General features: G+C 47.0%; 1 long non-coding RNA gene across 3 annotated transcripts in view; it reads left to right on the top strand.

The window, feature by feature from the left end:
- Positions 1-12,436, top strand: part of LOC140604941 (uncharacterized) — a 67,213-nt gene that overhangs the window by 34,446 nt on the left and 20,331 nt on the right. For all 3 annotated transcript variants that reach the window (XR_012007744.1, XR_012007742.1, XR_012007743.1), the window contains exons 4-5: positions 936-1,133; positions 8,784-8,981. This is a non-coding gene — a long non-coding RNA (uncharacterized lncRNA). The remainder of the gene's footprint in view (positions 1-935; positions 1,134-8,783; positions 8,982-12,436) is intronic.

The raw sequence follows: 12,436 nt of genomic DNA, 5'->3' as shown, positions 1-12,436 counted from the left end.
AGGAGCCCGATTCAGGACTCGATCCCGGGACCTCAGCATCGTGCCCCGGGCCAAAGGCAGGCGCCAAACTGCTGAGCCACCCAGGGATCCCTGTTTTTTTTTGTTTTTTTTTTTTTTAAATAAGTTCTACTTGGGGCCTGAGCCCACCATCCTGAGGAAAGAGTTTCATGCTCTAGGTATTCAGCAACCCGGTCGCTCCCTTTTCTTCTTCTTCTTTCTTCCTTTCCTCCTTTCTTTCTTTCTTTCTTTCTTTCCTTCTTTTTTTTTTTAATGCCACATCTTAGACTCTTTGGCTGTCTTGAATCCCTCAATCTGCCCCCCTCCCACACAGCTGCTCCTCTACCCATCTTTCCATCCCTGCTCAGCCCTTCTCCTCCCACCTTGGCCCCTCAACTCCTGAGAACCCCTGGAGCCTCGAGCCTCTTCCCCGTTATGGACTCTGGAGGGGCTCAGAGCCCCATGAGCTGCCATGGGAGGCTGAAACGGGCTGGCTGGGAACACAAAATGAACCTCACCCACCAACACTTTGTATTGGTCACACCCAGAGCTTCCTCTTGGAAGGCAGGAAGGTTTCAAGGGCCCCAGGGATCTTCACCCCAATTTCTTCCTTAAATCTGTTAAAAATTATGGTGAAAAACTCATAACATTACATTCCCTACCATTCACCGGGAACCAGGATACAGATGAGCAGGGGTATCAATATTCTCAGGGGCGTACAATGCATCTCTAGCACCCGTTCGTTTTGTAACAGGAAGTCTGTACCCACAGTTTCCTGTTTGCTCCTCCTCGCCCCCACCAGCCCCACATGTCTTCTTTCTGTTTCTATAAATTTGACTATGACGGGTAGGACATACAAGTGGAATCATAGGGTATTTGTCTTGCTGCGACCTGCTCATTTCATGTGGCAGCGGGTCCAGAACTCACTTCTTCCTTAGGATCGATGCTCGTTCCACTGGAGCTGGATGCCCCATGATCTTTCTCCGTTCCTCTGTGCGTGGACACGTGGGCTGCGTCTACATCTTGACTCTTGTGAACAACACTGCGATGAACAGGGATGAGCGGGGATCCCTTCATACTGTTGGCTTTCAGTTCTTACAGATGTAAAATGAATAAGGAGTTGGCTCCATCACATGGTAAGTCTATTTCTTAATTTGGAGGAAACCCGGCACCATGTTCCAAGCTGATGTCTGATGTGCCATTTTACTTTTTCACCAACATTTGCCAGGGTTCCGATTTCTCCAGATCCTCACCAACACACATTAATTTATGGTATTTGGGTTTGGGGTCCTTTTGCTTATTGTTGTTTTTTTTATTTATTTTTTTATTTATGATAGTCACACAGAGAGAGAGAGAGAGAGAGAGAGAGTCAAAGACATAGGCAGAGGGAGAAGCAGGCTCCATGCACCGGGAGCCCGACGTGGGATTCGATCCCGGGTCTCCAGGATCGCGCCCTGGGCCAAAGGCAGGCGCCAAACCGCTGCGCCACCCAGGGATCCCTTGCTTATTGTTGTTGATGGTGACTATCCTGATGGGTGTGACTTGATATATATTTGTGTTCTATTTGCTTTCTGTAATGATTAGCGATGTTGAGCATTTCCTCAGAAGCTGGGTGGCCACTGTATACCTTCGGAGAAATGTCTCTTTGACATTTTTGCCCATTGTTGATTTTACTGATTTTTTTGTATACCTTTTTATTGGAGTTCCATTTGCCAACACTAGTACAACACCCAGTGCTCATCCTGTCAAGTGCCCCCCTCTTTACTGATTTTTTATTTATTAAAATATTTATTAAAAATTTTATTTATTAATGGGTGCCTGGGTGGCTCAGTGGTTGAGTGTCTACCTTGGCTTCACGTCATGATCCTGGCATCCTGAGATGGAGTCCCAAATCGGGCTTCCCACGGGGAGCCTGCTTCTCCCTCTGCCTACGCCTCTGCCTCTGAGTGTATGTCTCTCATAATACATAAATAGTCTTTAAAAATATTTTATTTATTTATTTGTTAGAAAGAGGGCACGAGAGGGGGAATGTGCAGAGGGAGAGGTAGAAGCCAACTCAATGCTGGGCACAGATCGAAATGAGGCAGGCTCAAACTTCCAGGGCAGCCTCAGGACCTGCGAGGTGCTCTGGGGAAGGTCATTCCACTCACATCCTTTCCCCTCCACAGGGTTTCTCCTGACCCAAGGGGCGCGTTCTCGTGAGCCCTCTGAATTTCACCATCACCCATCCCAACATGGGTCCCTTGAAGATGAGTTTGCGGGGAGCTGTCCCTTCCCCCAGCTCAGTCCTCAAGAGGCTGGCTCTACCCTGGTCAAATTTGGGATATATGCCTTACAAGTGGTAAAGATGCTTTCAACCAGTTCAGAGTTCTCTGTGTCGGACTTTGAACTTCTCCGGGAAAGGGGACACATCCCCAGAGCCTTCTGGGCTGCCGTGTCCCAGACCATCAGCCTTGGAAACCACCTCCACCCCCATCCTCCATTCAGCATATATCACCCAGGTTGCGTACCCATCCCTCCCCAACCCCTGCCAAGCCATGGAGTTCTCTATCCATCACCCTGGTTTTCCCTCCTCTTCCTCGGTGCCTTGCAACAGACCCTAAGCTACACAGGGTTGGAAGGAAATCAGCCTAGAATGGAGCAGTAAGGCTGCAGACATGCCATTGCCTGAAAGGAACTTTATTTGCTCAGTATGTGAAACAGGACAGAGTTGAGGCTGCAAAAACAAACACACACACAAAAAAACAAAACAAAAAAAAACTGTACTGAAATCAAAGGGGCAGCCCGGGTAGCTCAGCGGTTTAGCACTGCCTCAGCCCAGGGCCTAATCCTAGAGACACGGGATCAAGTCCCACGTCGGGCTCCCTGCATGGAGCCTGCTTCTCCCTCTGCCTGTGTCTTTGACTCTCTCTCTCTCTCTCTGTGTGTGTCTCTGATGAAAAAAATAAAATCTTGAAAAGAAAAAAAAGAAATCAAGGAGACACAGATTCAAGAAGAACCAAATGTGCTCTGGGGGCTGAGGGGGTGAGGGGCTCAATTGATGAAGGTAACACCATAGGTTGTAGAAGTTCTTCTGAAAGGATTAGGATCGATGCAGCATAAATAACTGGCTTTGCCACATAGAGACGGTGTCACTGGGTGGAGTTCAGCGAAATAAGCTTCCTTGTGACAACTGTGGCAGAACGGAGCTGTGTGTCGGTTGGTACGGGCTGCAAGTTCATGTGACATCAGACGCGGAGGCGGATCAGACCAACTTGCACATTGGTCTCCGGCCTCCCTGTCAGGCTGCTGAGCATTAGGGTTTCAATATCAATGTTTCCACTCACAGTTGTGAGCCAGTGTTCCTTGTGAGAGGACAGACTGGGCCAGGCTCGGGGAGAGAGCCGAGCGTGCACACAAGCCTCCAGTGGCAGTAGATAAGCGAGGAAAGTCCTTTGCTCTCCTCCGGGTGCCAAGTATCCCCCCAACGACTGCAGGGTGAGTAGGTGTAAGAGTAGCTAAACGACAACCACAGCTGTGGGTTCAGAAACCATCTTTTTGTGTAGAAAGTAATATAGCTTATTGATGAAGACTTCTCCAACAATTAGATTGTGTATAATGGACGCAAGAGAACTCAGGACATAAATAAGGGTCTTCTTCACCATAAACTGGCACATCTTTTTGAAACAACCCAGGAATTTCCATTGGTTGTCCGGCCATGTCACGAACAATGCAGGAACATAACTTCTTATCTTACCCAGGATAAAGGTAGCTACAACTTCCACCATTAATTCTGTGAACCAAAGTTTGATATTGAGCATAACTGACCTGTTACAGAACATAGGCAGTGTCCCCTTGTCTGCTTCGGTCCCAAAGAAGATGTGAAGCCTAGAGAGCCAGCCTTTAATAGTCACTGCTATACAGTAGGAGCTGGGGACGTGTTCTCTGTGTCTCTTTTCTGGAGAAGTTGTGCCACTTTAGAATTACATCCTTTATGTTTATAAATCTTGTGAGCCCTCTGAAAATAGGTTGAAATAGGTCCCAAAGTAGTACAAATGAATTTGTTGGTAAATTCATATGACTACTAATAATTTGCCTATGATTTGAGTCATCAATAACCCTGTGGCCTTTTTATAGGCTCCACAAATGAAAAGAAAATCACTCCACCAATAAAATAACCCCATAAAGTTTGAAATCTTTTTTTTTTTTTTTGAAATCAGATATTTTTTATCTCAAACATCTCAATTGGATGTTTTTTATCTCAAACATCTCAATCGGATGTTTTTTATCTCAAAATCTCAATTGGATTTTTTTTTAAAGATTTTATTTATTTATTCATGATAGTTACACAGAGAGAGACAGAGAGGCAGAGACACAGGCAGAGGGAGAAGCAGGCTCCATGCAGGGAGCCTGATGTGGACTCGATCCCAGGACTCCAGGATCACGCCCTGGGCCAAAGGCAGGTGTTAAACCACTGAGCCACCCAAGGATCCCGATACACATTTTTTAAAAAAAGATTTTTTTAATTTATTCATGAGAGACACAGAGAGGCAGAGACACAGGCAGAGGGAGAAATAGGCTCCGGGCAGGGAAGCCTGATGAGGACTCCACCCCAGGACCCCAGGATCACACCCTGAGTCAGAGGCAGACACTCAACCACTGAGCCACCCAGGCGTCCCAGATACACAGTTTTGACTCCACAATCCAAGGTTGGGGCCGGTGATCACAACTCTTTGCCTCAAACGTGACGGGCATTAAATAGACATAACAACGTCTACACTAAATATTGGTCTTAGGAAAATAGTGCAGAGACTATTGGGAGATTGCTCATGTGTCGTGGTGATGGGGAAGGGAGCAACCAAGTCCCCGTTTTCCAAGAGGGAAGACTTTAGCACGTAAAGGTGAAAAATCACTAAGTAGCCTCAGAGGGTGTTGAGCAGAGATGAGGGCCTTCCTGCAGGGGAGCTGGAGCTGTTCCCCCCACATCTCCCCGAAGTGGCCCCAGACAGAGAAGCCAGGGCTTTCCTGGGATCACTCTTAGGCACAACACACAGCGACACAGGCTTACCACAGCAACGTCCAGTGTGGTCGCCAATACAAGACGAAGGAACGTCCCTCCTCCTGGGAGGGAGCCCCAATCGGTTTTGCTCCCGGTGTGGATATGGGGACTAGAGTAATCATTCCATGTTCGAGCTGCAGAGGGGCTGCATGACAACGAGCTCACGTCTCCCTGGGGTTTCGGGTCATCCCCATCAAAATAGGTCTGCTCTGGGCCAGCCATACACAGCTGATTAAGATTAGTCCCAGAAGCCCAAACTTCTTCAGTCTTTGCCCATATAACATATGATGGGGACTGACTTCTCTCTCTGTCTCGCCTTTTTTGACATCAGGGGGATGGAATGAAAAACTCAAAATCTGGGGCATTTGGGTGGCTCCCTGGTTGAACGTCTGCCTTTGGCTAAGGGCGTGATCCCGGGGTCCTGGGTTCGAGTCCCGCATCAAGCTTCCTGCCAGGAGCCTGCTTCTCCCTCTGCCCGTGTCTCTGCCTCTGTGTGTGTGTGTCTCATGCATAAATAAAATCTTTAAAAAAGAAAACCTCGTAATCTCAGTTAAAGAAAACCTCATAATCTTCAGTCGATAGATCATCACCCATCAGTAAATGGCCTGCTTTCCTTTTTTAGGGAATATTACTTACTTAACTTAATTTTTATTTTTTACTTATATCTTTGGAAGCAGGCTCCTGCGGCAGCTTCCAGAAAGAACTCCTAGGAGGGCCTGTAGATCCAGCTTGCTAAGGAAGCTGTTGCTACTTCTTTTTTTTTATGATTTTATTTATTTATTCATGAGAGAGAGAGAGGCAGTGACAGAGGCAGAGGGAGAAGCAGGCTCCCCACAAGAAGCCCGATGTGGGACTCGATCCTGTGACCTTGCTGCTACCAAGAAGCTGTAGGGGTGCTGCGTCCCGAAGCCAGCACAGTGTCTTGGTTTCCCAGTTTTTCCCCTCTAGGAAGTAGCAACAGGGACAGCTGGGTGGCTCAGCGGTTTAGCGCCGCCTTCAGCCCAGGGGGTGATCCTGGAGACCTAGGATCGATTCCTGTGTCGGGCTCCCTGCATGGAGCCTGCTTCTCCCTCTGCCTGTGTCTCTGCCTCTCTCTCTCTCTCTCTCTCTCTCTCTCTGTATCTCTCATGAATGAATAAATAAATAAAATCTTAAAAACAAAAACCCAGGGTTGTTCCTCTGCTCAAAGCCCTTATGTTGCTCACCTGTGAGTCACATCAAAACCCAAAGTCCCTGCAGCCCACAGGTCCTACGTTGGAGCTACTAGGAATGCTGGTCTGTAAGAAGATTCCAGCAGGTCTGTCAAGTTAGCGCCTGAGTTGAGAAAGTCTTGCAATGAAGAAAATGTTAGTGGAAATCAACAGGGCGCTTAGTGATGTGGACCGTCTGCCTCCTGGGCCAGGCTCCTCCCCTCCTTGCAGACAGCCCTTTGAGTAGCACTGCCCCTACCCAACCTGGCTCCTGCCCATACTGCGCTGTCCTACTCACCCCATGTGTTCCGGCCACAGGGGCTTTCTGACCCTTCCTCAACTCTCACGCAAGCTTGGGTCTCCCCCTGCTCCCCAGCATCTATTCCCTTTCCAGGAAATCATCTTTGTCCGGAGACTCGCAGCACTGCTCCCGCCCTCTCTTCCCATCTCAGATGTCACCCCACCATGAAGGATTTCTTTTTTTTTTTTAAGATTTTATTTATTTATGCATGAGACACACACACAGAGAGAGAGAGAGAGAGAGAGAGAGGCAGAGACACAGGAGGAGGGAGAAGCAGGCTCCATGCAGGGAGCCCGATGTGGGACTCGATCCCGGGACTCCAGGATCATGCCCTGGGCCAAAGGCAAGTGCTAAACCGCTGAGCCACCCAGGGATTCCTCCAGTGAAGAATTTCATTAACTTTCCTATACAAAGGAACAGGATCTCCCCGTGAAACCCTCACTCTATGTTCTTCACCCTATTTTGGTTCTCTGTTCGATGGCTTTAGAGGACAGAAATACTGCCTTTTATATCTTTTTTCCCAGATGAAATGGACGTGTAACGTTGGATTAGTCTAGGTGTACGGCACACTGATTCGATATATGTATACATTGTGAAGTGATCACCGCAATAAGCATAGTTAATGTCCATGACTTTGTGTAGTCATACTTTTTGCTTTTAGCAAATTTCAAAAATGCAATGCAGTATTTTTTTTTAAAGATTTTATTTATTTATTCATGAGAGATACAGAGAGGGAGAGGCAGAGACACAGGCAGAGGGAGAAGCAGGCTCCATGCAGAGACCCCGATGCAGGACTCGATCCTGGGACCCCAGGATCATGCCCTGAGCCAAAGGCAGACGCTCAACCACTGAGCCACCCAGGTGCCCCTGCAATGCAGTATCCTTAACAGTAGTCACCACGCTGTGCATTACGCCTCTAGGACTTATGTATCTGGGAGATTTGATCTTTTGATCACCTTTACTCATCCCCACCACCCCCTGCCCCTCAGGCAAGGCAACCGCAAACAGTTCTCTGTCAGATTCCACCTGTAAGCAAGATCATAGAGTATCTGTCTCTCTTTGACTCGCTGGCTGCTCTTAGCACAATATCCTCATCCATGTTGTCCATCCATGTTGTCACAAAAGGCAAGAGTTTCTTCCTTCTTGTGGGTGAATAATATACTATTGTATGAGATCCCACCTTTTCTTTTTTTTTTAATTTTTTTTATTTGTTTATGATAGTCACAGAGAGAGAGAGAGAGAGAGGCAGAGACACAGGCAGAGGGAGAAGCAGGCTCCATGCCAGGAGCCCGATTCAGGACTCGATCCCGGGACCTCAGCATCGTGCCCCGGGCCAAAGGCAGGCGCCAAACTGCTGAGCCACCCAGGGATCCCTGTTTTTTTTTGTTTTTTTTTTTTTAAATAAGTTCTACTTGGGGCCTGAGCCCACCATCCTGAGGAAAGAGTTTCATGCTCTAGGTATTCAGCAACCCGGTCGCTCCCTTTTCTTCTTCTTCTTTCTTCCTTTCCTCCTTTCTTTCTTTCTTTCTTTCTTTCTTTCTTTCTTTCTTTCTTTCTTTCTTTCTTTCTTTCTTTCCTTCTTTTTTTTTTTAATGCCACATCTTAGACTCTTTGGCTGTCTTGAATCCCTCAATCTGCCCCCCTCCCACACAGCTGCTCCTCTACCCATCTTTCCATCCCTGCTCAGCCCTTCTCCTCCCACCTTGGCCCCTCAACTCCTGAGAACCCCTGGAGCCTCGAGCCTCTTCCCCGTTATGGACTCTGGAGGGGCTCAGAGCCCCATGAGCTGCCATGGGAGGCTGAAACGGGCTGGCTGGGAACACAAAATGAACCTCACCCACCAACACTTTGTATTGGTCACACCCAGAGCTTCCTCTTGGAAGGCAGGAAGGTTTCAAGGGCCCCAGGGATCTTCACCCCAATTTCTTCCTTAAATCTGTTAAAAATTATGGTGAAAAACTCATAACATTACATTCCCTACCATTCACCGGGAACCAGGATACAGATGAGCAGGGGTATCAATATTCTCAGGGGCGTACAATGCATCTCTAGCACCCGTTCGTTTTGTAACAGGAAGTCTGTACCCACAGTTTCCTGTTTGCTCCTCCTCACCCCCACCAGCCCCACATGTCTTCTTTCTGTTTCTATAAATTTGACTATGACGGGTAGGACATACAAGTGGAATCATAGGGTATTTGTCTTGCTGCGACCTGCTCATTTCATGTGGCAGCGGGTCCAGAACTCACTTCTTCCTTAGGATTGATGCTCGTTCCACTGGAGCTGGATGCCCCATGATCTTTCTCCGTTCCTCTGTGCGTGGACACGTGGGCTGCGTCTACATCTTGACTCTTGTGAACAACACTGCGATGAACAGGGATGAGCGGGGATCCCTTCATACTGTTGGCTTTCAGTTCTTACAGATGTAAAATGAATAAGGAGTTGGCTCCATCACATGGTAAGTCTATTTCTTAATTTGGAGGAAACCCGGCACCATGTTCCAAGCTGATGTCTGATGTGCCATTTTACTTTTTCACCAACATTTGCCAGGGTTCCGATTTCTCCAGATCCTCACCAACACACATTAATTTATGGTATTTGGGTTTGGGGTCCTTTTGCTTATTGTTGTTTTTTTTATTTATTTTTTTATTTATGATAGTCACACAGAGAGAGAGAGAGAGAGAGAGAGAGAGAGTCAAAGACATAGGCAGAGGGAGAAGCAGGCTCCATGCACCGGGAGCCCGACGTGGGATTCGATCCCGGGTCTCCAGGATCGCGCCCTGGGCCAAAGGCAGGCGCCAAACCGCTGCGCCACCCAGGGATCCCTTGCTTATTGTTGTTGATGGTGACTATCCTGATGGGTGTGACTTGATATATATTTGTGTTCTATTTGCTTTCTGTAATGATTAGCGATGTTGAGCATTTCCTCAGAAGCTGGGTGGCCACTGTATACCTTCGGAGAAATGTCTCTTTGACATTTTTGCCCATTGTTGATTTTACTGATTTTTTTGTATACCTTTTTATTGGAGTTCCATTTGCCAACACTAGTACAACACCCAGTGCTCATCCTGTCAAGTGCCCCCCTCTTTACTGATTTTTTATTTATTAAAATATTTATTAAAAATTTTATTTATTAATGGGTGCCTGGGTGGCTCAGTGGTTGAGTGTCTACCTTGGCTTCACGTCATGATCCTGGCATCCTGAGATGGAGTCCCAAATCGGGCTTCCCACGGGGAGCCTGCTTCTCCCTCTGCCTACGCCTCTGCCTCTGAGTGTATGTCTCTCATAATACATAAATAGTCTTTAAAAATATTTTATTTATTTATTTGTTAGAAAGAGGGCATGAGAGGGGGAATGTGCAGAGGGAGAGGTAGAAGCCAACTCAATGCTGGGCACAGATCGAAATGAGGCAGGCTCAAACTTCCAGGGCAGCCTCAGGACCTGCGAGGTGCTCTGGGGAAGGTCATTCCACTCACATCCTTTCCCCTCCACAGGGTTTCTCCTGACCCAAGGGGCGCGTTCTCGTGAGCCCTCTGAATTTCACCATCACCCATCCCAACATGGGTCCCTTGAAGATGAGTTTGCGGGGAGCTGTCCCTTCCCCCAGCTCAGTCCTCAAGAGGCTGGCTCTACCCTGGTCAAATTTGGGATATATGCCTTACAAGTGGTAAAGATGCTTTCAACCAGTTCAGAGTTCTCTGTGTCGGACTTTGAACTTCTCCGGGAAAGGGGACACATCCCCAGAGCCTTCTGGGCTGCCGTGTCCCAGACCATCAGCCTTGGAAACCACCTCCACCCCCATCCTCCATTCAGCATATATCACCCAGGTTGCGTACCCATCCCTCCCCAACCCCTGCCAAGCCATGGAGTTCTCTATCCATCACCCTGGTTTTCCCTCCTCTTCCTCGGTGCCTTGCAACAGACCCTAAGCTACACAGGGTTGGAAGGAAATCAGCCTAGAATGGAGCAGTAAGGCTGCAGACATGCCATTGCCTGAAAGGAACTTTATTTGCTCAGTATGTGAAACAGGACAGAGTTGAGGCTGCAAAAACAAACACACACACAAAAAAACAAAACAAAAAAAAACTGTACTGAAATCAAAGGGGCAGCCCGGGTAGCTCAGCGGTTTAGCACTGCCTCAGCCCAGGGCCTAATCCTAGAGACACGGGATCAAGTCCCACGTCGGGCTCCCTGCATGGAGCCTGCTTCTCCCTCTGCCTGTGTCTTTGACTCTCTCTCTCTCTCTGTGTGTGTGTCTCTGATGAAAAAAATAAAATCTTGAAAAGAAAAAAAAGAAATCAAGGAGACACAGATTCAAGAAGAACCAAATGTGCTCTGGGGGCTGAGGGGGTGAGGGGCTCAATTGATGAAGGTAACACCATAGGTTGTAGAAGTTCTTCTGAAAGGATTAGGATCGATGCAGCATAAATAACTGGCTTTGCCACATAGAGACGGTGTCACTGGGTGGAGTTCAGCGAAATAAGCTTCCTTGTGACAACTGTGGCAGAACGGAGCTGTGTGTCGGTTGGTACGGGCTGCAAGTTCATGTGACATCAGACGCGGAGGCGGATCAGACCAACTTGCACATTGGTCTCCGGCCTCCCTGTCAGGCTGCTGAGCATTAGGGTTTCAATATCAATGTTTCCACTCACAGTTGTGAGCCAGTGTTCCTTGTGAGAGGACAGACTGGGCCAGGCTCGGGGAGAGAGCCGAGCGTGCACACAAGCCTCCAGTGGCAGTAGATAAGCGAGGAAAGTCCTTTGCTCTCCTCCGGGTGCCAAGTATCCCCCCAACGACTGCAGGGTGAGTAGGTGTAAGAGTAGCTAAACGACAACCACAGCTGTGGGTTCAGAAACCATCTTTTTGTGTAGAAAGTAATATAGCTTATTGATGAAGACTTCTCCAACAATTAGATTGTGTATAATGGACGCAAGAGAACTCAGGACATAAATAAGGGTCTTCTTCACCATAAACTGGCACATCTTTTTGAAACAACCCAGGAACTTCCATTGGTTGTCCGGCCATGTCACGAACAATGCAGGAACATAACTTCTTATCTTACCCAGGATAAAGGTAGCTACAACTTCCACCATTAATTCTGTGAACCAAAGTTTGATATTGAGCATAACTGACCTGTTACAGAACATAGGCAGTGTCCCCTTGTCTGCTTCGGTCCCAAAGAAGATGTGAAGCCTAGAGAGCCAGCCTTTAATAGTCACTGCTATACAGTAGGAGCTGGGCACGTGATCTCTGTGTCTCATTTCTGGAGAAGTTGTGCCACTTTAGAATTATATCCTTTATGTTTATAAATCTTGTGAGCCCTCTGAAAATAGGTTGAAATAGGTCCCAAAATAGTACAAATCAATTTGTTGGTAAATTTATATGACTGCTAATAATTTGCTTATGATTTGAGTCAGTGACCCTGTGGCCTTTTTATAGGCTCCACAAATGTAAGGAAAATCCTCCATCAATAAAAATAACCCCATAAAGTTTGAAATTGGATTTTTTTTTTGAAATTGGATGTTTTTTATCTGAAACATCTCAATCGGATTTTTTTTAATCCGATGTTTTTTATCTCAAACATCTCAATCGGGTGTTTTTTTATCTCAAACATGTCAATCGGATGTTTTTTATCTCAACGGAAGCCATTGTTTTTTTTTTCCCCTCATGCCTCCTAACATTGCTTCTTGTGAGAGGGTTGAAAAAACCCCTTGTCCTCTTGTTTATACATATTGTGGCAAAATGTAGGTATTTTCAGTTTCAATATTTTGTGAAAAACTTCAAAAAACCCTGTTCTTTATCACACACATAAGCTGGCCAAATACAGGATTTATAGTGACAATATTTTGTGAGAAGCTTCAGATAACCTTGTCATTTTTATACATATCATAGTGATACAGAGGTACTTTTTGT

Source organism: Canis lupus, chromosome 1 (genome assembly GCF_048164855.1).
Source record: "Canis lupus baileyi chromosome 1, mCanLup2.hap1, whole genome shotgun sequence".
NCBI classification, from domain to species: domain Eukaryota; kingdom Metazoa; phylum Chordata; class Mammalia; order Carnivora; family Canidae; genus Canis; species Canis lupus.
Note: the sequence above shows the minus strand (reverse complement) of the source record. Positions and strands in the feature narration are given on the sequence as shown.